The sequence below is a fragment of the Pseudophryne corroboree genome, unplaced genomic scaffold, assembly GCF_028390025.1.
Source record: "Pseudophryne corroboree isolate aPseCor3 unplaced genomic scaffold, aPseCor3.hap2 scaffold_852, whole genome shotgun sequence".
Taxonomy (NCBI): Eukaryota; Metazoa; Chordata; class Amphibia; order Anura; family Myobatrachidae; genus Pseudophryne; species Pseudophryne corroboree.
In genome coordinates, this window is record NW_026970431.1 from 133110 (window position 1) to 157725 (window position 24616).

The following is a 24616-nucleotide window of genomic DNA, read 5'->3' on the forward strand; positions in this document are numbered from 1 at the left end:
CAAAACAGCAACGGAAAAGATTAACATACTGTTGGTAAAGCAGTTGCATCAAATTGATTTTCTGCTATATAGCATGATAATCCATACTGACAGCTCTGGATAGTACCAGCACATTTCTTGCTGGACTTGGTAATGCAAAGAACACAGTAAACAGCTTCACTTTTTTTCAAAAATAAATAAATGACTATTAAAAACCTATCAGTCTTAAATAAGGACATCAGTAAGCACCACTGGCATAATGGATAAGGCACTGTTCTCCTAAGCCAGTGGTTGTGGGTTTAAGTCCCATCTGAGTTGGAAGTCATTACAGCAGTGTCTCATCACTAGAGTTGATATTTTATCCTTGCTTCAACTGTAAAACAGTCTTGCAGTGTTTAGCTTGTAAAAAATGACTACAGAAGCTAAAATATTACATTATTTATGATAACATTGTTGTTGTTGTTTTTTAAACTTTTCTATCACCGTGGACAGCTTATTCAGGTGCCATCTGGCATGCATGTTCCTTTGTTGCTCATCATTCATCACCAAAAATGATTTTCTTTTTCAATTCTTATGACTGTACTGATTGTATTGAATAAAATCCACATCTAGCATAACAACTTAATGCTGCAAAGTGCTCCAGTGGCGCAATTGGTCAGTACGCGGTACTTATATCTTCCTATCTTCCTTCAGTCAGCCAACAAAACAGCAACGGAAAAGATTAACATACTGTTGGTAAAGCAGTTGCATCAAATTGATTTTCTGCAATATAGCATGATAATCCATACTGACAGCTCTGGATAGTACCAGCACATTTCTTGCTGGACTTGGTAATGCAAAGAACACAGTAAACAGCTTCACTTTTTTTCAAAAATAAATAATTGACTATTAAAAACCTATCAGTCTTAAATAAGGACATCAGTAAGCACCACTGGCATAATGGATAAGGCACTGTTCTCCTAAGCCAGTGGTTGTGGCATGCATGTTCCTTTGTTGCTCATCATTCATCACCAAAAATGATTTTCTTTTTCAATTCTTATGACTGTACTGATTGTATTGAATAAAATCCACATCTAGCATAACAACTTAATGCTGCAAAGTGCTCCAGTGGCGCAATTGGTCAGTACGCGGTACTTATATCTTTCTATCTTCCTTCAGTCAGCCAACAAAACAGCAACGGAAAAGATTAACATACAGTACGCGGTACTTATAAGACAGTATCTGTTGAGCAATGCCGAGGTTGTGAGTTCAAGCCTCACCTGGAGCATCTTTGTATACTGTTTTTTTTTCCTTTTCTTATGTCATTAGTTATTGATTATAAACTGCTACCTTAATATTTAATATGATATTACAAAGGATGGAAGAAATAAAGAAAAAACACAAACATGATTGTGCATTTAAGTTGTCAGCACACATCTGCTTTGGTTCAAATGCACTGCATATCTTCCTTCAGTCAGCCAACAAAACAGCAATGGAAAAGATTAACATACTGTTGGTAAAGCAGTTGCATCAAATTGATTTTCTGCAATATAGCATGATAATCCATACTGACAGCTCTGGATAGTACCAGCACATTTCTTGCTGGACTTGGTAATGCAAAGAACACAGTAAACAGCTTCACTTTTTCCTCAAAAATAAATAATTGACTATTAAAAACCTAACAGTCTTAAATAAGAACATCAGTAAGCACCACTGGCATAATGGATAAGTCCCTGCCCTCCTAAGCCAGGGGGTCCAAGTCCTATATGGGGTGGAAGTCATTACAGCAAGTGTCTCATCACTAGAGTTGATATTTTATCCTTGCTTCAACTGTAAAACAGTCTTGCAGTGTTTAGCTTGTAAAAAAATGACCACAGAAGCTAAAATATGACATTAATTATGATAACATTGTTGTTGTTGTTTTTTAAACCTTTTCTATCACCGTGGACAGCTTATTCAAGTGCCATCTGGCATGCATGTTCCTTTGTTGCTCATCATTCATCACCAAAAATGATTTTCTTTTTCAATTCTTATGACTGTACTGATTGTATTGAATAAAATCCACATCTAGCATAACCAATTAATGCTGCAAAGTGCTCCAGTGGCGCAATTGGTCAGCGCGTGGTACTTATAAGACAGTATCTATTCAGCAATGCTGAGGTTGTGAGTTCAAGCCTCACCTGGAGCATCTTTGTATACTGTTTTTTTTTCCTTTTCTTGTGTCATTAGTCATTGATTATAAACTGCTACCTTAATATTTAATATGATATTACAAAGGATGGAAGAAAGAATGAAAAAACACAAACATGATTGTGCATTTAAGTTGTCAGCACACATCTGCTTTGGTTCAAATGCACTGCATATCTTCCTTCAGTCAGCCAATAAAACAGCAATGGAAAAGATTAACATACTGTTGGTAAAGCAGTTGCATCAAATTGATTTTCTGCAATATAGCATGATAATCCATACTGACAGCTCTGGATAGAACCAGCACATTTCTTGCTAGACTTGGTAATGCAAAGAACACAGTAAACAGCTTCACTTTTTCCTCAAAAATAAATAATTGACTATTAAAAACCTAACAGTCTTAAATAAGAACATCAGTAAGCACCACTGGCATAATGGATAAGTCCCTGCCCTCCTAAGCCAGGGGGTCCAAGTCCTATATGGGGTGGAAGTCATTACAGCAAGTGTCTCATCACTAGAGTTGATATTTTATCCTTGCTTCAACTGTAAAACAGTCTTGCAGTGTTTAGCTTGTAAAAAAATGACCACAGAAGCTAAAATATGACATTAATTATGATAACATTGTTGTTGTTGTTGTTGTTTTTTAAACCTTTTCTATCACAGTGGACAGCTTATTCAAGTGCCATCTGGCATGCATGTTCCTTTGTTGCTCATCATTCATCACAAAAAATGATTTTCTTTTTCAATTCTTATGACTGTACTGATTGTATTGAATAAAATCCACATCTAGCATAACCAATTAATGCTGCAAAGTGCTCCAGTGGCGCAATTGGTCAGCGCGCGGTACTTATAAGACAGTACTTGTTGAGCAATGCCGAGGTTGTGAGTTCAAGCCTCACCTGGAGCAGCTTTGTATAATATTTTTTTTCCTTTTTTTATGTCATTAGTCATTGATTATAAACTGCTACCTTAATATTTAATATGATATTACAAAGGATGGAAGAAAGAAAGAGAAAACACAAACATGATTGTGCATTTAAGTTGTCAGCACACATCTGCTTTGGTTCAAATGCACTGCATATCTTCCTTCAGTCAGCCAATAAAACAGCAATGGAAAAGATTAACATACTGTTGGTAAAGCAGTTGCATCAAATTGATTTTCTGCAATAAAGCATGATAATCCATACTGACAGCTCTGGATAGTACCAGCACATTTCTTGCTGGACTTGGTAATGCAAAGAACACAGTAAACAGCTTCACTTTTTCCTCAAAAATAAATAATTGACTATTAAAAACCTAACAGTCTTAAATAAGAACATCAGTAAGCACCACTGGCATAATGGATAAGTCACTGCCCTCCTAAGCAAGGGGGTCCAAGTCCTATATGGGGTGGAAGTCATTACAGCAAGTGTCTCATCACTAGAGTTGATATTTTATCCTTGCTTCAACTGTAAAACAGTCTTGCAGTGTTTAGCTTGTAAAAAATGACTACAGAAGCTAAAATATGACATTAATTATGATAACATTGTTGTTGTTTTTTAAACCTTTTCTATCACAGTGGACAGCTTATTCAAGTGCCATCTGGCATGCATGTTCCTTTGTTGCTCTTCATTCATCACCAAAAATGATTTTCTTTTTCAATTCTTATGACTGTACTGATTGTATTGAATAAAATCCAAATCTAGCATAAGCAATTAATGCTGTAAAGTGCTCCAGTGGCGCAATTGGTCAGCGCGCGGTACTTATAAAACAGTATCTATTGAGCAATGCCGAGGTTGTGAGTTCAGGCCTCACCTGGAGCAGCTTTATATACTGTTTTTTTTTCCTTTTCTTATGTCATTAGTTATTGATTATAAACTGCTACCTTAATATTTAATATGATATTACAAAGGATGGAAGAAAGAATGAAAAAACACAAACATGATTGTGCATTTAAGTTGTCAGCACACATCTGCTTTGGTTCAAATGCACTGCATATCTTCCTTCAGTCAGCCAACAAAACAGCAATGGAAAAGATTAACATACTGTTGGTAAAGCAGTTGCATCAAATTGATTTTCTGCAATATAGCATGATAATCCATACTGACAGCTCTGGATAGTACCAGCACATTTCTTGCTGGACTTGGTAATGCAAAGAACACACTAAACAGCTTCACTTTTTCCTCAAAAATAAATAATTGACTATTAAAAACCTAACAGTCTTAAATAAGAACATCAGTAAGCACCACTGGCATAATGGATTAGTCACTGCCCTCCTAAGCCAGGGGGTCCAAGTCCTATATGGGGTGGAAGTCATTACAGCAAGTGTCTCATCACTAGAGTTGATATTTTATCCTTGCTTCAACTGTAAAACAGTCTTGCAGTGTTTAGCTTGTAAAAAATGACCACAGAAGCTAAAATATGACATTAATTATGATAACATTGTTGTTGTTGTTGTTTTTTAAACCTTTTCTATCACAGTGGACAGCTTATTCAAGTGCCATCTGGCATGCATGTTCCTTTGTTGCTCATCATTCATCACCAAAAATGATTTTCTTTTTCAATTCTTATGACTGTACTGATTGTATTGAATAAAATCCACATCTAGCATAACCAATTAATGCTGCAAAGTGCTCCAGTGGCGCAATTGGTCAGCGCGCGGTACTTATAAGACAGTATCTGTTGAGCAATGCCGAGGTTGTGAGTTCAAGCCTCACCTGGAGCAGCTTTGTATAATGTTTTTTTTTTCCTTTTTTTATGTCATTAGTCATTGATTATAAACTGCTACCTTAATATTTAATATGATATTACAAAGGATGGAAGAAAGAAAGAAAAAACACAAACATTGTGCATTTAAGTTGTCAGCACACATATGCTTTGGTCAAATGCACTGCATATCTACCTTCAGTCAGCCAACAAAACAGCAATGGAAAAGATTAACATACTGTTGGTAAAGCAGTTGCATCAAATTGATTTTCTGCAATATAGCATGATAATCCATACTGACAGCTCTGGATAGTACCAGCACATTTCTTGCTGGACTTGGTAATGCAAAGAACACAGTAAACAGCTTCACTTTTTCCTCAAAAATAAATAATTGACTATTAAAAACCTAACAGTCTTAAATAAGAACATCAGTAAGCACCACTGGCATAATGGATAAGTCACCGCCCTCCTAAGCCAGGGGGTCCAAGTCCCATATGGGGTGGAAGTAATTACAGCAAGTGTCTCATCACTAGAGTTGATATTTTATCCTTGCTTCAACTGTAAAACAGTCTTGCAGTGTTTAGCTTGTAAAAAATGACCACAGAAGCTAAAATATGACATTAATTATGATAACATTGTTGTTGTTGTTTTTTAAACATTTTCTATCACCGTAGACAGCTTATTCAAGTGCCATCTGGCATGCATGTTCCTTTGTTGCTCATCATTCATCACCAAAAATGATTTTCTTTTTCAATTCTTATGACTGTACTGATTGTATTGAATAAAATCCACATCTAGCATAACCAATGAATGCTGCAAAGTGCTCCACTGGCGCAATTGGTCAGCGCGCGGTACTAATAAGACAGTATCAGTTGAGCAATGCCGAGGTTGTGAGTTCAAGCCTTACCTGGAGCATATTTGTATACTGTTTTTTTTTCCTTTTCTTATGTCATTAGTCATTGATTATAAACTGCTACCTTAATATTTAATATGATATTACAAAGGATGGAAGAAAGAAAGAAAAAACACAAACATGATTGTGCATTTAAGAAGTCAGCACACATCTGCTTTGGTTCAAATGCACTGCATATCTTCCTTCAGTCAGCCAACAAAACAGCAACGGAAAAGATTAACATACTGTTGGTAAAGCAGTTGCATCAAATTGATTTTCTGCTATATAGCATGATAATCCATACTGACAGCTCTGGATAGTACCAGCACATTTCTTGCTGGACTTGGTAATGCAAAGAACACAGTAAACAGCTTCACTTTTTTTCAAAAATAAATAATTGACTATTAAAAACCTATCAGTCTTAAATAAGGACATCAGTAAGCACCACTGGCATAATGGATAAGGCACTGTTCTCCTAAGCCAGTGGTTGTGGGTTTAAGTCCCATCTGAGTTGGAAGTCATTACAGCAGTGTCTCATCACTAGAGTTGATATTTTATCCTTGCTTCAACTGTAAAACAGTCTTGCAGTGTTTAGCTTGTAAAAAATGACTACAGAAGCTAAAATATTACATTATTTATGATAACATTGTTGTTGTTGTTTTTTAAACTTTTCTATCACCGTGGACAGCTTATTCAGGTGCCATCTGGCATGCATGTTCCTTTGTTGCTCATCATTCATCACCAAAAATGATTTTCTTTTTCAATTCTTATGACTGTACTGATTGTATTGAATAAAATCCACATCTAGCATAACAACTTAATGCTGCAAAGTGCTCCAGTGGCGCAATTGGTCAGTACGCGGTACTTATATCTTCCTATCTTCCTTCAGTCAGCCAACAAAACAGCAACGGAAAAGATTAACATACTGTTGGTAAAGCAGTTGCATCAAATTGATTTTCTGCAATATAGCATGATAATCCATACTGACAGCTCTGGATAGTACCAGCACATTTCTTGCTGGACTTGGTAATGCAAAGAACACAGTAAACAGCTTCACTTTTTTTCAAAAATAAATAATTGACTATTAAAAACCTATCAGTCTTAAATAAGGACATCAGTAAGCACCACTGGCATAATGGATAAGGCACTGTTCTCCTAAGCCAGTGGTTGTGGCATGCATGTTCCTTTGTTGCTCATCATTCATCACCAAAAATGATTTTCTTTTTCAATTCTTATGACTGTACTGATTGTATTGAATAAAATCCACATCTAGCATAACAACTTAATGCTGCAAAGTGCTCCAGTGGCGCAATTGGTCAGTACGCGGTACTTATATCTTTCTATCTTCCTTCAGTCAGCCAACAAAACAGCAACGGAAAAGATTAACATACAGTACGCGGTACTTATAAGACAGTATCTGTTGAGCAATGCCGAGGTTGTGAGTTCAAGCCTCACCTGGAGCATCTTTGTATACTGTTTTTTTTTCCTTTTCTTATGTCATTAGTTATTGATTATAAACTGCTACCTTAATATTTAATATGATATTACAAAGGATGGAAGAAATAAAGAAAAAACACAAACATGATTGTGCATTTAAGTTGTCAGCACACATCTGCTTTGGTTCAAATGCACTGCATATCTTCCTTCAGTCAGCCAACAAAACAGCAATGGAAAAGATTAACATACTGTTGGTAAAGCAGTTGCATCAAATTGATTTTCTGCAATATAGCATGATAATCCATACTGACAGCTCTGGATAGTACCAGCACATTTCTTGCTGGACTTGGTAATGCAAAGAACACAGTAAACAGCTTCACTTTTTCCTCAAAAATAAATAATTGACTATTAAAAACCTAACAGTCTTAAATAAGAACATCAGTAAGCACCACTGGCATAATGGGTAAGGCACTGTTCTCCTAAGCCAGTGGTTGTGGGTTTAAGTCCCGTCTGAGTTGGAAGTCATTACAGCAAGTGTCTCATCACTAGAGTTGATATTTTATCCTTGCTTCAACTGTAAAACAGTCTTGCAGTGTTTAGCTTGTAAAAAATGACCACAGAAGCTAAAATATGACATTAATTATGATAACATTGTTGTTGTTGTTTTTTAAACCTTTTCTATCACCGTGGACAGCTTATTCAAGTGCCATCTGGCATGCATGTTCCTTTGTTGCTCATCATTCATCACCAAAAATGATTTTCTTTTTCAATTCTTATGACTGTACTGATTGTATTGAATAAAATCCACATCTAGCATAACCAATTAATGCTGCAAAGTGCTCCAGTGGCGCAATTGGTCAGCGCGTGGTACTTATAAGACAGTATCTATTCAGCAATGCTGAGGTTGTGAGTTCAAGCCTCACCTGGAGCATCTTTGTATACTGTTTTTTTTTCCTTTTCTTGTGTCATTAGTCATTGATTATAAACTGCTACCTTAATATTTAATATGATATTACAAAGGATGGAAGAAAGAATGAAAAAACACAAACATGATTGTGCATTTAAGTTGTCAGCACACATCTGCTTTGGTTCAAATGCACTGCATATCTTCCTTCAGTCAGCCAATAAAACAGCAATGGAAAAGATTAACATACTGTTGGTAAAGCAGTTGCATCAAATTGATTTTCTGCAATATAGCATGATAATCCATACTGACAGCTCTGGATAGAACCAGCACATTTCTTGCTAGACTTGGTAATGCAAAGAACACAGTAAACAGCTTCACTTTTTCCTCAAAAATAAATAATTGACTATTAAAAACCTAACAGTCTTAAATAAGAACATCAGTAAGCACCACTGGCATAATGGATAAGTCCCTGCCCTCCTAAGCCAGGGGGTCCAAGTCCTATATGGGGTGGAAGTCATTACAGCAAGTGTCTCATCACTAGAGTTGATATTTTATCCTTGCTTCAACTGTAAAACAGTCTTGCAGTGTTTAGCTTGTAAAAAAATGACCACAGAAGCTAAAATATGACATTAATTATGATAACATTGTTGTTGTTGTTGTTGTTTTTTAAACCTTTTCTATCACAGTGGACAGCTTATTCAAGTGCCATCTGGCATGCATGTTCCTTTGTTGCTCATCATTCATCACAAAAAATGATTTTCTTTTTCAATTCTTATGACTGTACTGATTGTATTGAATAAAATCCACATCTAGCATAACCAATTAATGCTGCAAAGTGCTCCAGTGGCGCAATTGGTCAGCGCGCGGTACTTATAAGACAGTACCTGTTGAGCAATGCCGAGGTTGTGAGTTCAAGCCTCACCTGGAGCAGCTTTGTAAAATATTTTTTTTCCTTTTTTTATGTCATTAGTCATTGATTATAAACTGCTACCTTAATATTTAATATGATATTACAAAGGATGGAAGAAAGAAAGAGAAAACACAAACATGATTGTGCATTTAAGTTGTCAGCACACATCTGCTTTGGTTCAAATGCACTGCATATCTTCCTTCAGTCAGCCAATAAAACAGCAATGGAAAAGATTAACATACTGTTGGTAAAGCAGTTGCATCAAATTGATTTTCTGCAATAAAGCATGATAATCCATACTGACAGCTCTGGATAGTACCAGCACATTTCTTGCTGGACTTGGTAATGCAAAGAACACAGTAAACAGCTTCACTTTTTCCTCAAAAATAAATAATTGACTATTAAAAACCTAACAGTCTTAAATAAGAACATCAGTAAGCACCACTGGCATAATGGATAAGTCACTGCCCTCCTAAGCAAGGGGGTCCAAGTCCTATATGGGGTGGAAGTCATTACAGCAAGTGTCTCATCACTAGAGTTGATATTTTATCCTTGCTTCAACTGTAAAACAGTCTTGCAGTGTTTAGCTTGTAAAAAATGACTACAGAAGCTAAAATATGACATTAATTATGATAACATTGTTGTTGTTTTTTAAACCTTTTCTATCACAGTGGACAGCTTATTCAAGTGCCATCTGGCATGCATGTTCCTTTGTTGCTCTTCATTCATCACCAAAAATGATTTTCTTTTTCAATTCTTATGACTGTACTGATTGTATTGAATAAAATCCAAATCTAGCATAAGCAATTAATGCTGTAAAGTGCTCCAGTGGCGCAATTGGTCAGCGCGCGGTACTTATAAAACAGTATCTATTGAGCAATGCCGAGGTTGTGAGTTCAGGCCTCACCTGGAGCAGCTTTATATACTGTTTTTTTTTCCTTTTCTTATGTCATTAGTTATTGATTATAAACTGCTACCTTAATATTTAATATGATATTACAAAGGATGGAAGAAAGAATGAAAAAACACAAACATGATTGTGCATTTAAGTTGTCAGCACACATCTGCTTTGGTTCAAATGCACTGCATATCTTCCTTCAGTCAGCCAACAAAACAGCAATGGAAAAGATTAACATACTGTTGGTAAAGCAGTTGCATCAAATTGATTTTCTGCAATATAGCATGATAATCCATACTGACAGCTCTGGATAGTACCAGCACATTTCTTGCTGGACTTGGTAATGCAAAGAACACACTAAACAGCTTCACTTTTTCCTCAAAAATAAATAATTGACTATTAAAAACCTAACAGTCTTAAATAAGAACATCAGTAAGCACCACTGGCATAATGGATTAGTCACTGCCCTCCTAAGCCAGGGGGTCCAAGTCCTATATGGGGTGGAAGTCATTACAGCAAGTGTCTCATCACTAGAGTTGATATTTTATCCTTGCTTCAACTGTAAAACAGTCTTGCAGTGTTTAGCTTGTAAAAAATGACCACAGAAGCTAAAATATGACATTAATTATGATAACATTGTTGTTGTTGTTGTTTTTTAAACCTTTTCTATCACAGTGGACAGCTTATTCAAGTGCCATCTGGCATGCATGTTCCTTTGTTGCTCATCATTCATCACCAAAAATGATTTTCTTTTTCAATTCTTATGACTGTACTAATTGTATTGAATAAAATCCACATCTAGCATAACCAATTAATGCTGCAAAGTGCTCCAGTGGCGCAATTGGTCAGCGCGCGGTACTTATAAGACAGTATCTGTTGAGCAATGCCGAGGTTGTGAGTTCAAGCCTCACCTGGAGCAGCTTTGTATAATGTTTTTTTTTTCCTTTTTTTATGTCATTAGTCATTGATTATAAACTGCTACCTTAATATTTAATATGATATTACAAAGGATGGAAGAAAGAAAGAAAAAACACAAACATTGTGCATTTAAGTTGTCAGCACACATATGCTTTGGTCAAATGCACTGCATATCTACCTTCAGTCAGCCAACAAAACAGCAATGGAAAAGATTAACATACTGTTGGTAAAGCAGTTGCATCAAATTGATTTTCTGCAATATAGCATGATAATCCATACTGACAGCTCTGGATAGTACCAGCACATTTCTTGCTGGACTTGGTAATGCAAAGAACACAGTAAACAGCTTCACTTTTTCCTCAAAAATAAATAATTGACTATTAAAAACCTAACAGTCTTAAATAAGAACATCAGTAAGCACCACTGGCATAATGGATAAGTCACCGCCCTCCTAAGCCAGGGGGTCCAAGTCCCATATGGGGTGGAAGTAATTACAGCAAGTGTCTCATCACTAGAGTTGATATTTTATCCTTGCTTCAACTGTAAAACAGTCTTGCAGTGTTTAGCTTGTAAAAAATGACCACAGAAGCTAAAATATGACATTAATTATGATAACATTGTTGTTGTTGTTTTTTAAACATTTTCTATCACCGTAGACAGCTTATTCAAGTGCCATCTGGCATGCATGTTCCTTTGTTGCTCATCATTCATCACCAAAAATGATTTTCTTTTTCAATTCTTATGACTGTACTGATTGTATTGAATAAAATCCACATCTAGCATAACCAATGAATGCTGCAAAGTGCTCCACTGGCGCAATTGGTCAGCGCGCGGTACTAATAAGACAGTATCAGTTGAGCAATGCCGAGGTTGTGAGTTCAAGCCTTACCTGGAGCATATTTGTATACTGTTTTTTTTTCCTTTTCTTATGTCATTAGTCATTGATTATAAACTGCTACCTTAATATTTAATATGATATTACAAAGGATGGAAGAAAGAAAGAAAAAACACAAACATGATTGTGCATTTAAGAAGTCAGCACACATCTGCTTTGGTTCAAATGCACTGCATATCTTCCTTCAGTCAGCCAACAAAACAGCAACGGAAAAGATTAACATACTGTTGGTAAAGCAGTTGCATCAAATTGATTTTCTGCTATATAGCATGATAATCCATACTGACAGCTCTGGATAGTACCAGCACATTTCTTGCTGGACTTGGTAATGCAAAGAACACAGTAAACAGCTTCACTTTTTTTCAAAAATAAATAATTGACTATTAAAAACCTATCAGTCTTAAATAAGGACATCAGTAAGCACCACTGGCATAATGGATAAGGCACTGTTCTCCTAAGCCAGTGGTTGTGGGTTTAAGTCCCATCTGAGTTGGAAGTCATTACAGCAGTGTCTCATCACTAGAGTTGATATTTTATCCTTGCTTCAACTGTAAAACAGTCTTGCAGTGTTTAGCTTGTAAAAAATGACTACAGAAGCTAAAATATTACATTATTTATGATAACATTGTTGTTGTTGTTTTTTAAACCTTTTCTATCACCGTGGACAGCTTATTCAGGTGCCATCTGGCATGCATGTTCCTTTGTTGCTCATCATTCATCACCAAAAATGATTTTCTTTTTCAATTCTTATGACTGTACTGATTGTATTGAATAAAATCCACATCTAGCATAACAACTTAATGCTGCAAAGTGCTCCAGTGGCGCAATTGGTCAGTACGCGGTACTTATATCTTCCTATCTTCCTTCAGTCAGCCAACAAAACAGCAACGGAAAAGATTAACATACAGTACGCGGTACTTATAAGACAGTATCTGTTGAGCAATGCCGAGGTTGTGAGTTCAAGCCTCACCTGGAGCATCTTTGTATACTGTTTTTTTTTCCTTTTCTTATGTCATTAGTTATTGATTATAAACTGCTACCTTAATATTTAATATGATATTACAAAGGATGGAAGAAATAAAGAAAAAACACAAACATGATTGTGCATTTAAGTTGTCAGCACACATCTGCTTTGGTTCAAATGCACTGCATATCTTCCTTCAGTCAGCCAACAAAACAGCAATGGAAAAGATTAACATACTGTTGGTAAAGCAGTTGCATCAAATTGATTTTCTGCAATATAGCATGATAATCCATACTGACAGCTCTGGATAGTACCAGCACATTTCTTGCTGGACTTGGTAATGCAAAGAACACAGTAAACAGCTTCACTTTTTCCTCAAAAATAAATAATTGACTATTAAAAACCTAACAGTCTTAAATAAGAACATCAGTAAGCACCACTGGCATAATGGGTAAGGCACTGTTCTCCTAAGCCAGTGGTTGTGGGTTTAAGTCCCGTCTGAGTTGGAAGTCATTACAGCAAGTGTCTCATCACTAGAGTTGATATTTTATCCTTGCTTCAACTGTAAAACAGTCTTGCAGTGTTTAGCTTGTAAAAAATGACCACAGAAGCTAAAATATGACATTAATTATGATAACATTGTTGTTGTTGTTTTTTAAACCTTTTCTATCACCGTGGACAGCTTATTCAAGTGCCATCTGGCATGCATGTTCCTTTGTTGCTCATCATTCATCACCAAAAATGATTTTCTTTTTCAATTCTTATGACTGTACTGATTGTATTGAATAAAATCCACATCTAGCATAACCAATTAATGCTGCAAAGTGCTCCAGTGGCGCAATTGGTCAGCGCGTGGTACTTATAAGACAGTATCTGTTCAGCAATGCTGAGGTTGTGAGTTCAAGCCTCACCTGGAGCATCTTTGTATACTGTTTTTTTTCCTTTTCTTGTGTCATTAGTCATTGATTATAAACTGCTACCTTAATATTTAATATGATATTACAAAGGATGGAAGAAAGAATGAAAAAACACAAACATGATTGTGCATTTAAGTTGTCAGCACACATCTGCTTTGGTTCAAATGCACTGCATATCTTCCTTCAGTCAGCCAATAAAACAGCAATGGAAAAGATTAACATACTGTTGGTAAAGCAGTTGCATCAAATTGATTTTCTGCAATATAGCATGATAATCCATACTGACAGCTCTGGATAGAACCAGCACATTTCTTGCTAGACTTGGTAATGCAAAGAACACAGTAAACAGCTTCACTTTTTCCTCAAAAATAAATAATTGACTATTAAAAACCTAACAGTCTTAAATGAGAACATCAGTAAGCACCACTGGCATAATGGATAAGTCCCTGCCCTCCTAAGCCAGGGGGTCCAAGTCCTATATGGGGTGGAAGTCATTACAGCAAGTGTCTCATCACTAGAGTTGATATTTTATCCTTGCTTCAACTGTAAAACAGTCTTGCAGTGTTTAGCTTGTAAAAAATGACCACAGAAGCTAAAATATGACATTAATTATGATAACATTGTTGTTGTTGTTGTTTTTTAAACCTTTTCTATCACAGTGGACAGCTTATTCAAGTGCCATCTGGCATGCATGTTCCTTTGTTGCTCATCATTCATCACAAAAAATGATTTTCTTTTTCAATTCTTATGACTGTACTGATTGTATTGAATAAAATCCACATCTAGCATAACCAATTAATGCTGCAAAGTGCTCCTGTGGCGCAATTGGTCAGCGCGCGGTACTTATAAGACAGTATCTGTTGAGCAATGCCGAGGTTGTGAGTTCAAGCCTCACCTGGAGCAGCTTTGTATAATGTTTTTTTTTTCCTTTTTTTATGTCATTAGTCATTGATTATAAACTGCTACCTTAATATTTAATATGATATTACAAAGGATGGAAGAAAGAAAGAGAAAACACAAACATGATTGTGCATTTAAGTTGTCAGCACACATCTGCTTTGTTTCAAATGCACTGCATATCATCCTTCAGTCAGCCAATAAAACAGCAATGGAAAATATTAACATACTGTTGGTAAAGCAGTTGCATCAAATTGATTTTCTGCAATAAAGCATGATAATCCATACTGACAGCTCTGGATAGTACCAGCACATTTCTTGCTGGACTTGGTAATGCAAAGAACACAGTAAACAGCTTCACTTTTTCCTCAAAAATAAATAATTGACTATTAAAAACCTAACAGTCTTAAATAAGAACATCAGTAAGCACCACTGGCATAATGGATAAGTCACTGCCCTCCTAAGCCAGGGGGTCCAAGTCCTATATGGGGTGGAAGTCATTACAGCAAGTGTCTCATCACTAGAGTTGATATTTTATCCTTGCTTCAACTGTAAAACAGTCTTGCAGTGTTTAGCTTGTAAAAAATGACTACAGAAGCTAAAATATGACATTAATTATGATAACATTGTTGTTGTTTTTTAAACCTTTTCTATCACAGTGGACAGCTTATTCAAGTGCCATCTGGCATGCATGTTCCTTTGTTGCTCTTCATTCATCACCAAAAATGATTTTCTTTTTCAATTCTTATGACTGTACTGATTGTATTGAATAAAATCCAAATCTAGCATAAGCAATTAATGCTGTAAAGTGCTCCAGTGGCGCAATTGGTCAGCGCGCGGTACTTATAAAACAGTATCTATTGAGCAATGCCGAGGTTGTGAGTTCAGGCCTCACCTGGAGCAGCTTTGTATAATATATTTTTTTCCTTTTTTTTATGTCATTAGTCATTGATTATAAACTGCTACCTTAATATTTAATATGATATTACAAAGGATGGAAGAAAGAAAGAAAAAACACAAACATGATTGTGCATTTAAGTTGTCAGCACACATATGCTTTGGTTCAAATGCACTGCATATATTCCTTCAGTCAGCCAACAAAACAGCAATGGAAAAGATTAACATACTGTTGGTAAAGCAGTTGCTTAAAATTGATTTTCTGCAATATACTGTAGCATGATAATCCACACTGACAGCTCTGGATAGTACCAGCACATTTCTTGCTGGACTTGGTAATGCAAAGAACACAGTAAACAGCTTCACTGTTTCCTCAAAAATAAATAATTGACTATTAAAAACCTAACAGTCTTAAATAAGAACATCAGTAAGCACCACTGGCATAATGGATAAGTCACCGCCCTCCTAAGCCAGGGGGTCCAAGTCCCATATGGGGTGGAAGTAATTACAGCAAGTGTCTCATCACTAGAGTTGATATTTTATCCTTGCTTCAACTGTAAAACAGTCTTGCAGTGTTTAGCATGTAAAAAATGACCACAGAAGCTAAAATATGACATTAATTATGATAACATTGTTGTTGTTGTTGTTGTTTTTTAAACCTTTTCTATCACAGTGGACAGCTTATTCAAGTGCCATCTGGCATGCATGTTCCTTTGTTGCTCATCATTCATCACCAAAAATGATTTTCTTTTTCAATTCTTATGACTGTACTGATTGTATTGAATAAAATCCACATCTAGCATAACCAATTAATGCTGCAAAGAGCTCCAGTGGCGCAATTGGTCAGCGCGCGGTACTTATAAGACAGTATCTGTTGAGCAATGCTGAGGTTGTGAGTTCAAGCCTCACCTTGAGCAGATTTGTATAATGTTTTTTTTTTCCTTTTTATGTCATTAGTCATTGATTATAAACTGCTACCTTAATATTTAATATGACATTACAAAGGATGTAAGAAAGAAAGAAAAAACACAAACATGATTGTGCATTTAAGTTGTCAGCACACATATGCTTTGGTTCAAATGCACTGCATATCTTCCTTCAGTCAGCCAACAAAACAGCAATGGAAAAGATTAACATACTGTTGGTAAAGCAGTTGCATCAAATTGATTTTCTGCAATATAGCATGATAATCCATACTGACAGCTCTGGATAGTACCAGCACATTTCTTGCTGGACTTGGTAATGCAAAGAACACAGTAAACAGCTTCACTTTTTCCTCAAAAATAAATAATTGACTATTAAAAACCTAACAGTCTTAAATAAGAACATCAGTAAGCACCACTGGCATAATGGATAAGTCACCGCCCTCCTAAGCCAGGGGGTCCAAGTCCCATATGGGGTGGAAGTAATTACAGCAAGTGTCTCATCACTAGAGTTGATATTTTATCCTTGCTTCAACTGTAAAACAGTCTTGCAGTGTTTAGCTTGTAAAAAATGACCACAGAAGCTAAAATATGACATTAATTATGATAACATTGTTGTTGTTGTTGTTTTTTAAACCTTTTCTATCACCGTGGACAGCTTATTCAAGTGCCATCTGGCATGCATGTTCCTTTGTTGCTCATCATTCATCACCAAAAATGATTTTCTTTTTTAATTCTTATGACTGTACTGATTGTATTGAATAAAATCCACATCTAGCATAACCAATGAATGCTGCAAAGTGCTCCAGTGGCGCAATTGGTCAGCGCGCGGTACTAATAAGACAGTATCAGTTGAGCAATGCCGAGGTTGTGAGTTCAAGCCTTACCTGGAGCATATTTGTATACTGTTTTTTTTTTCCTTTTCTTATGTCATTAGTCATTGATTAAAAACTGATAATTTAATATTTAATATGATATTACAAAGGATGGAAGAAAGAAAGAAAAAACACAAACATGATTGTGCATTTAAGTTGTCAGCACACATCTGCTTTGGTTCAAATGCACTTCATATCTTCCTTCAGTCAGCCAACAAAACAGCAATGGAAAAGATTAACATACTGTTGGTAAAGCAGTTGCATCAAATTGATTTTCTGCAATATAGCATGATAATCCATACTGACAGCTCTGGATAGTACCAGCACATTTCTTGCTGGACTTGGTAATGCAAAGAACACAGTAAACAGCTTCACTTTTTTTCAAAAATAAATAATTGACTATTAAAAACCTATCAGTCTTAAATAAGAACATCAGTAAGCACCACTGGCATAATGGGTAAGGCACTGTTCTCCTAAGCCAGTGGTTGTGGGTTTAAGTCCCATCTGAGTTGGAAGTCATTACAGCAGTGTCTCATCACTAGAGTTGATATTTTATCCTTGCTTCAACTGTAAAACAGTCTTGCAGTGTTTAGCTTGTAAAAAATGACCACAGAAGCTAAAATATTACATTAATTATGATAACATTGTTGTTGTTGTTTTTTAAACCTTTTCTATCACCGTGGACAGCTTATTCAAGTGCCATCTGGCATGCATGTTCCTTTGTTGCTCATCATTCATCACCAAAAATGATTTTCTTTTTCAATTCTTATGACTGTACTGATTGTATTGAATAAAATCCACTTCTAGCATAACAAATTAATGCTGCAAAGTGCTCCAGTGGTGCAATTGGTCAGCACGCGGTACTTATAAGACAGTATCTGTTGAGCAATGTCGAGGTTGTGAGTTCAAGCCTCACCTGGAGCATCTTTGTATACTATTTTTTTTCCTTTTCTTATGTCATTAGTCATTGATTATAAACTGCTACCTTAATATTTAATATGATATTACAAAGGATGGAAGAAAGAAAGAAAAAACACAAACATGATTGTGCATTTAAGTTGTCAGCACACATCTGCTTTGGTTCAAATGCACTGCATATTTTCCTTCAGTCAGCCAATAAAACAGCAATGGAAAAGATTAACATACTGTTGGTAAAGCAGTTGCATCAAATTGATTTTCTGCAATATAGCATGATAATCCATACTGACAGCTCTGGATAGTACCAGCACATTTCTTGCTGGACTTGGTAATGCAAAGAACACAGTAAACAGCTTCACTTTTTCCTCAAAAATAAATAATTGACTATTAAAAACCTAACAGTCGTAAATAAGAACATCAGTAAGCACCACTGGCATAATGGATAAGTCACTGCCCTCCTAAGCCAGGGGGTCCAAGTCCTATATGGGGTGGAAGTCATTACAGCAAGTGTCTCATCACTAGAGTTGATATTTTATCCTTGCTTCAACTGTAAAACAGTCTTGCAGTGTTTAGCTTGTAAAAAATGACCACAGAAGCTAAAATATGACATAAATTATGATAACATTGTTGTTGTTGTTCTTTTTTAAACCTTTTCTATCACAGTGGACAGCTTATTCAAGTGCCATCTGGCATGCATGTTCCTTTGTTGCTCATCATTCATCACCAAAAATGATTTTCTTTTTCAATTCTTATGACTGTACTGATTGTATTGAATAAAATCCACATCTAGCATAACCAATGAATGCTGCAAAGTGCTCCAGTGACGCAATTGGTCAGCGCGCGGTACTTATAAGACAGTATCTGTTGAGCAATGCCGAGGTTGTGAGTTCAAGCCTCACCTGGAGCAGCTTTGTATAATGTTTTTTTTTCCTTTTTTTATGTCATTAGTCATTGATTATAAACTGCTACCTTAATATTTAATATGATATTACAAAGGATGGAAGAAAGAAAGAAAAAACACAAACATGATTGTGCATTTAAGTTGTCAGCACACATATGCTTTGGTTCAAATGCACTGCATATCTTCCTTCAGTCAGCCAACAAAACAGCAATGGAAAAGATTAACATACTGTTGGTAAAGCAGTTGCATCAAATTGATTTTCTGCAATATAGCATGATAATCCATACTGACAGCTCTGGATAGTACCAGCACATTTCTTGCTGGACTTGGTAATGCAAAGAACACAGTAAACAGCTTCACTTTTTCCTCAAAAATAAATAATTGACTATTAAAAACCTAACAGTCTTAAATAAGAACATCAGTAAGCACCACTGGCACAATAGATAAGTCACCGCCCTCCTAAGCCAGGGGGTCCAAGTCCCATATGGGGTGGAAGTAATTACAGCAAGTGTCTCATCACTAGAGTTGATATTTTATCCTTGCTTCAACTGTAAAACAGTCTTGCAGTGTTTAGCTTGTAAAAAATGACCACAGAAGCTAAAATATGACATTAATTATGATAACATTGTTGTTGTTGTTTTTTAAACCTTTTCTATCACCGTAGACAGCTTATTCAAGTGCCATCTGGCATGCATGTTCCTTTGTTGCTCATCATTCATCACCAAAAATGATTTTCTTTTTCAATTCTTATGACTGTACTGATTGTATTGAATAAAATCCACATCTAGCATAACCAATGAATGCTGCAAAGTGCTCCAGTGGCGCAATTGGTCAGCGCGCGGTACTAATAAGACAGTATCAGTTGAGCAATGCCGAGGTTGTGAGTTCAAGCCTTACCTGGAGCATATTTGTATACTGTTTTTTTTTTCCTTTTCTTATGTCATTAGTCATTGATTATAAACTGCTACCTTAATATTTAATATGATATTACAAAGGATGGAAGAAAGAAAGAAAAAACACAAACATGATTGTGCATTTAAGTTGTCAGCACACATCTGCTTTGGTTCAAATGCACTGCATATCTTCCTTCAGTCAGCCAACAAAACAGCAATGGAAAAGATTAACATACTGTTGGTAAAGCAGTTGCATCAAATTGATTTTCTGCAATATAGCATGATAATCCATACTGACAGCTCTGGATAGTACCAGCACATTTCTTGCTGGACTTGGTAATGCAAAGAACACAGTAAACAGCTTAACTTTTTTTTAAAAATAAATAATTGACTATGAAAAACCTATCAGTCTTAAATAAGGACATCAGTAAGCACCACTGGCATAATGGATAAGGCACTGTTCTCCTAAGCCAGTGGTTGTGGGTTTAAGTCCCATCTGAGTTGGAAGTCATTACAGCAGTGTCTTATCACTAGAGTTGATATTTTATCCTTGCTTCAACTGTAAAACAGTCTTGCAGTGTTTAGCTTGTAAAAAATGACCACAGAAGCTAAAATTAGTGATGAGCGGGTTCGGTTCCTCGGAATCCGAACCCGCCCGAACTTCAGCTTTTTTTACACGGATCCGAGCGACTCGGATCTTCCCGCCTTGCTCGGTTAACCCGAGCGCGCCCGAACGTCATCATGACGCTGTCGGATTCTCGCGAGGCTCGGATTCTATCGCGAGACTCGGATTCTATATAAGGAGCCGCGCGTCGCCGCCATTTTACACGTGCATTGAGATTGATAGTGAGAGGACGTGGCTGGCGTCCTCTCCGTTTAGAGAAGAAATAGATAGGAGAGTGAGAGTGAGAGTGAGACAGTGACACTTCATTTACTGGAGCTTAGGAGGAGTACTCAGACAGAGAGTGCAGAATTTTGCTGATAGTATTAGTTAGTTATACTAGTGACAGAGTGAGACAGTGACACTTCATTTACTGGAGCTTAGGAGGAGTACTCAGACAGAGAGTGCAGAATTTTGCTGATAGTATTAGTTAGTTATACTAGTGACTGACCAGTGACCACCAGTGCAGTTTTATATTATTTAATATAATCCGTTCTCTGCCTGAAAAAACGATACACAGTGACTCAGTCACATACCATATCTGTGCTCAGCCCAGTGTGCTGCTGCATCATCTATGTATAATATCTGACTGTGCTCACACAGCTTAATTGTGGGGGAGACTGGGGAGCAGTTAGGTTATAGCAGGAGCCAGGAGTACATATTAAAATTAAACAGTGCACACTTTTTTCTGCAGGAGTGCCACTGCCAGTGTGACTGACCAGTGACCTGACCACCAGTATATAGTATACTATATTGTATTGTGAATGTCTGCCTGTAAAAGTTAAACACACGTCGTGTGACTTGTGTGGTGTTTTTTTATTCTATAAAATAAAAAACTCATTCTGCTGACAGACAGTGTCCAGCAGGTCCGTCATTATATAATATATACCTGTCCGGCTGCAGTAGTGATATATATATATTTTTTATATCATTATTTATCATCCAGTCGCAGCAGACACAGTACGGTAGTTCACGGCTGTAGCTACCTCTGTGTCGGCACTCGGCAGTCCATCCATAATTGTATACCACCTACCCGTGGTTTTTTTTTTCTTTCTTCTTTATACATACTACATCTCATTATCATCCAGTCTATATTAGCAGCAGACACAGTACAGTACGGTAGTCCACGGCTGTAGCTACCTCTGTGTCGGCACTCGGCAGTCCGTCCATAATTGTATACCACCTAGCCGTGGTTTTTTTTTTCTTTCTTCTTTATACATACTACATCTCATTATCAACCAGTCTATATTAGCAGCAGACACAGTACGGTAGTCCACGGCTGTAGCTACCTCTGTGTCGGCACTCGGCAGTCCATCCATAATTGTATACCACCTACCCGTGGTTTTTTTTTCTTTCTTCTTTATACATACATACTACATCTCTTTATCAACCAGTCTATATTAGCAGCAGACACAGTACGGTAGTCCACGGCTGTAGCTACCTCTGTGTCGGCACTCGGCAGTCCATCCATAATTGTATACCACCTACCCGTGGTTTTTTTTCTTTCTTCTTTATACATACATACTACATCTCTTTATCAACCAGTCTATATTAGCAGCAGACACAGTACGGTAGTCCACGGCTGTAGCTACCTCTGTGTCGGCACTCGGCAGTCCATCCATAATTGTATACCACCTACCCGTGTTTTTTTTTTCTTTCTTCTTTATACATACATACTACATCTCTTTATCAACCAGTCTATATTAGCAGCAGACACAGTACGGTAGTCCACGGCTGTAGCTACCTCTGTGTCGGCACTCGGCAGTCCGTCCATAATTGTATACCACCTACCCGTGGTTTTTTTTTCTTTCTTCTTTATACATACATACTACATCTCTTTATCAACCAGTCTATATTAGCAGCAGACACAGTACGGTAGTCCACGGCTGTAGCTACCTGTGTGTCGGCACTCGGCAGTCCATCCATAATTGTATACCACCTACCCGTGGTTTTTTTTTCTTTCTTCTTTATACATACATACTACATCTCATTATCATCCAGTCTATATTAGCAGCAGACACAGTACAGTACGGTAGTCCACGGCTGTAGCTACCTCTGTGTCGGCACTCGGCAGTCCATCCATAATTGTATACCACCTACCCGTGGTTTTTTTTTCTTTCTTCTTTATACATACATACTACATCTCTTTATCAACCTGTCTATATTAGCAGCAGACACAGTACGGTAGTCCACGGCTGTAGCTACCTCTGTGTCGGCACTCGGCAGTCCGTCCATAATTGTATACCACCTACCCGTGGTTTTTTTTTCTTTCTTCTTTATACATACATACTACATCTCTTTATCAACCAGTCTATATTAGCAGCAGACACAGTACGGTAGTCCACGGCTGTAGCTACCTCTGTGTTGGCACTCGGCAGTCCATCCATAATTGTATACCACCTACCCGTGGTTTTTTTTTTCTTTCTTCTTTATACATACTACATCTCATTATCATCCAGTCTATATTAGCAGCAGACACAGTACAGTATGGTAGTCCACGGCTGTAGCTACCTCTGTGTCGGCACTCGGCAGTCCGTCCATAATTGTATACCACCTACCCGTGGTTTTTTTTTCTTTCTTCTTTATACATACTACATCTCATTATCAACCAGTCTATATTAGCAGCAGACACAGTACGGTAGTCCACGGCTGTAGCTACCTCTGTGTCGGCACTCGGCAGTCCATCCATAATTGTATACCACCTACCCGTGGTTTTTTTTTCTTTCTTCTTTATACATACTACATCTCATTATCATCCAGTCTATATTAGCAGCAGACACAGTACAGTACGGTAGTCCACGGCTGTAGCTACCTCTGTGTCGGCACTCGGCAGTCCATCCATAATTGTATACCACCTACCCGTGGTTTTTTTCTTTCTTCTTTATACATACATACTACATCTCTTTATCAACCAGTCTATATTAGCAGCAGACACAGTACGGTAGTCCACGGCTGTAGCTACCTCTGTGTCGGCACTCGGCAGTCCGTCCATAATTGTATACCACCTACCCGTGTTTTTTTTTTCTTTCTTCTTTATACATACATACTACATCTCATTATCATCCAGTCTATATTAGCAGCAGACACAGTACAGTACAATAGTCCACGGCTGTAGCTACCTCTGTGTCGGCACTCGGCAGTCCATCCATAATTGTATACTAGTATCCATCCATCTCCATTGTTTACCTGAGGTGCCTTTTAGTTGTGCCTATTAAAATATGGAGAACAAAAATGTTGAGGTTCCAAAATTAGGGAAAGATCAAGATCCACTTCCACCTCGTGCTGAAGCTGCTGCCACTAGTCATGGCCGAGACGATGAAATGCCAGCAACGTCGTCTGCCACGGCCGATGCCCAATGTCATAGTACAGAGCATGTCAAATCCAAAACACCAAATATCAGTAAAAAAAGGACTCCAAAACCTAAAATAAAATTGTCGGAGGAGAAGCGTAAACTTGCCAATATGCCATTTACCACACGGAGTGGCAAGGAACGGCTGAGGCCCTGGCCTATGTTCATGGCTAGTGGTTCAGCTTCACATGAGGATGGAGGCACTCAGCCTCTCGCTAGAAAAATGAAAAGACTCAAGCTGGCAAAAGCAGTAGCACCGCAAAGAACTGTGCGTTCTTCGAAATCCCAAATCCACAAGGAGAGTCCAATTGTGTCGGTTGCGATGCCTGACCTTCCCAACACTGGACGTGAAGAGCATGCGCCTTCCACCATTTGCACGCCCCCTGCAAGTGCTGGAAGGAGCACTGGCAGTCCAGTTCCTGATAGTCAGATTGAAGATGTCAGTGTTGAAGTACACCAGGATGAGGAGGATATGGGTGTTGCTGGCGCTGGGGAGGAAATTGACCAGGAGGATTCTGATGGTGAGGTGGTTTGTTTAAGTCAGGCACCCGGGGAGACACCTGTTGTCCGTGGGAGGAATATGGCCGTTGACATGCCTGGTGAAAATACCAAAAAAATCAGCTCTTCGGTGTGGAAGTATTTCACCAGAAATGCGGACAACATTTGTCAAGCCGTGTGTTCCCTTTGTCAAGCTGTAATAAGTAGGGGTAAGGACGTTAACCACCTCGGAACAT

The 24616-nt window shown here is 37.4% G+C and overlaps 16 non-coding genes across 16 annotated transcripts; all 16 read left to right on the plus strand.

Moving 5' to 3' along the window:
- The first annotated feature begins 2053 nt into the window (after positions 1–2053).
- On the plus strand, positions 2054–2146 carry TRNAI-UAU (transfer RNA isoleucine (anticodon UAU)). Its single transcript is given in 2 exon segments — positions 2054–2091; positions 2111–2146. It is a non-coding gene; the product is annotated as a tRNA-Ile (tRNA).
- An 813-nt stretch (positions 2147–2959) lies between these two features.
- TRNAI-UAU (transfer RNA isoleucine (anticodon UAU)) lies at positions 2960–3052 on the plus strand. The gene is given in 2 exon segments: positions 2960–2997; positions 3017–3052. It is a non-coding gene; the product is annotated as a tRNA-Ile (tRNA).
- Positions 3053–3854: 802 nt separating this feature from the next.
- TRNAI-UAU (transfer RNA isoleucine (anticodon UAU)) lies at positions 3855–3947 on the plus strand. The gene is given in 2 exon segments: positions 3855–3892; positions 3912–3947. It is a non-coding gene; the product is annotated as a tRNA-Ile (tRNA).
- An 809-nt stretch (positions 3948–4756) lies between these two features.
- On the plus strand, positions 4757–4849 carry TRNAI-UAU (transfer RNA isoleucine (anticodon UAU)). Its single transcript is given in 2 exon segments — positions 4757–4794; positions 4814–4849. It is a non-coding gene; the product is annotated as a tRNA-Ile (tRNA).
- Positions 4850–5652: 803 nt separating this feature from the next.
- TRNAI-AAU (transfer RNA isoleucine (anticodon AAU)) lies at positions 5653–5745 on the plus strand. Its single transcript is given in 2 exon segments — positions 5653–5690; positions 5710–5745. It is a non-coding gene; the product is annotated as a tRNA-Ile (tRNA).
- A 2252-nt stretch (positions 5746–7997) lies between these two features.
- Positions 7998–8090, plus strand: TRNAI-UAU (transfer RNA isoleucine (anticodon UAU)). The gene is given in 2 exon segments: positions 7998–8035; positions 8055–8090. It is a non-coding gene; the product is annotated as a tRNA-Ile (tRNA).
- An 813-nt stretch (positions 8091–8903) lies between these two features.
- TRNAI-UAU (transfer RNA isoleucine (anticodon UAU)) lies at positions 8904–8996 on the plus strand. Its single transcript is given in 2 exon segments — positions 8904–8941; positions 8961–8996. It is a non-coding gene; the product is annotated as a tRNA-Ile (tRNA).
- An 802-nt stretch (positions 8997–9798) lies between these two features.
- TRNAI-UAU (transfer RNA isoleucine (anticodon UAU)) lies at positions 9799–9891 on the plus strand. Its single transcript is given in 2 exon segments — positions 9799–9836; positions 9856–9891. It is a non-coding gene; the product is annotated as a tRNA-Ile (tRNA).
- Positions 9892–10700: 809 nt separating this feature from the next.
- Positions 10701–10793, plus strand: TRNAI-UAU (transfer RNA isoleucine (anticodon UAU)). The gene is given in 2 exon segments: positions 10701–10738; positions 10758–10793. It is a non-coding gene; the product is annotated as a tRNA-Ile (tRNA).
- Positions 10794–11596: 803 nt separating this feature from the next.
- TRNAI-AAU (transfer RNA isoleucine (anticodon AAU)) lies at positions 11597–11689 on the plus strand. The gene is given in 2 exon segments: positions 11597–11634; positions 11654–11689. It is a non-coding gene; the product is annotated as a tRNA-Ile (tRNA).
- Positions 11690–13477: 1788 nt separating this feature from the next.
- On the plus strand, positions 13478–13570 carry TRNAI-UAU (transfer RNA isoleucine (anticodon UAU)). Its single transcript is given in 2 exon segments — positions 13478–13515; positions 13535–13570. It is a non-coding gene; the product is annotated as a tRNA-Ile (tRNA).
- Positions 13571–14378: 808 nt separating this feature from the next.
- TRNAI-UAU (transfer RNA isoleucine (anticodon UAU)) lies at positions 14379–14471 on the plus strand. The gene is given in 2 exon segments: positions 14379–14416; positions 14436–14471. It is a non-coding gene; the product is annotated as a tRNA-Ile (tRNA).
- An 804-nt stretch (positions 14472–15275) lies between these two features.
- TRNAI-UAU (transfer RNA isoleucine (anticodon UAU)) lies at positions 15276–15368 on the plus strand. The gene is given in 2 exon segments: positions 15276–15313; positions 15333–15368. It is a non-coding gene; the product is annotated as a tRNA-Ile (tRNA).
- Positions 15369–17087: 1719 nt separating this feature from the next.
- Positions 17088–17180, plus strand: TRNAI-AAU (transfer RNA isoleucine (anticodon AAU)). The gene is given in 2 exon segments: positions 17088–17125; positions 17145–17180. It is a non-coding gene; the product is annotated as a tRNA-Ile (tRNA).
- An 811-nt stretch (positions 17181–17991) lies between these two features.
- Positions 17992–18084, plus strand: TRNAI-UAU (transfer RNA isoleucine (anticodon UAU)). Its single transcript is given in 2 exon segments — positions 17992–18029; positions 18049–18084. It is a non-coding gene; the product is annotated as a tRNA-Ile (tRNA).
- A 1707-nt stretch (positions 18085–19791) lies between these two features.
- TRNAI-AAU (transfer RNA isoleucine (anticodon AAU)) lies at positions 19792–19884 on the plus strand. The gene is given in 2 exon segments: positions 19792–19829; positions 19849–19884. It is a non-coding gene; the product is annotated as a tRNA-Ile (tRNA).
- The last annotated feature ends 4732 nt before the right edge of the window (positions 19885–24616 follow it).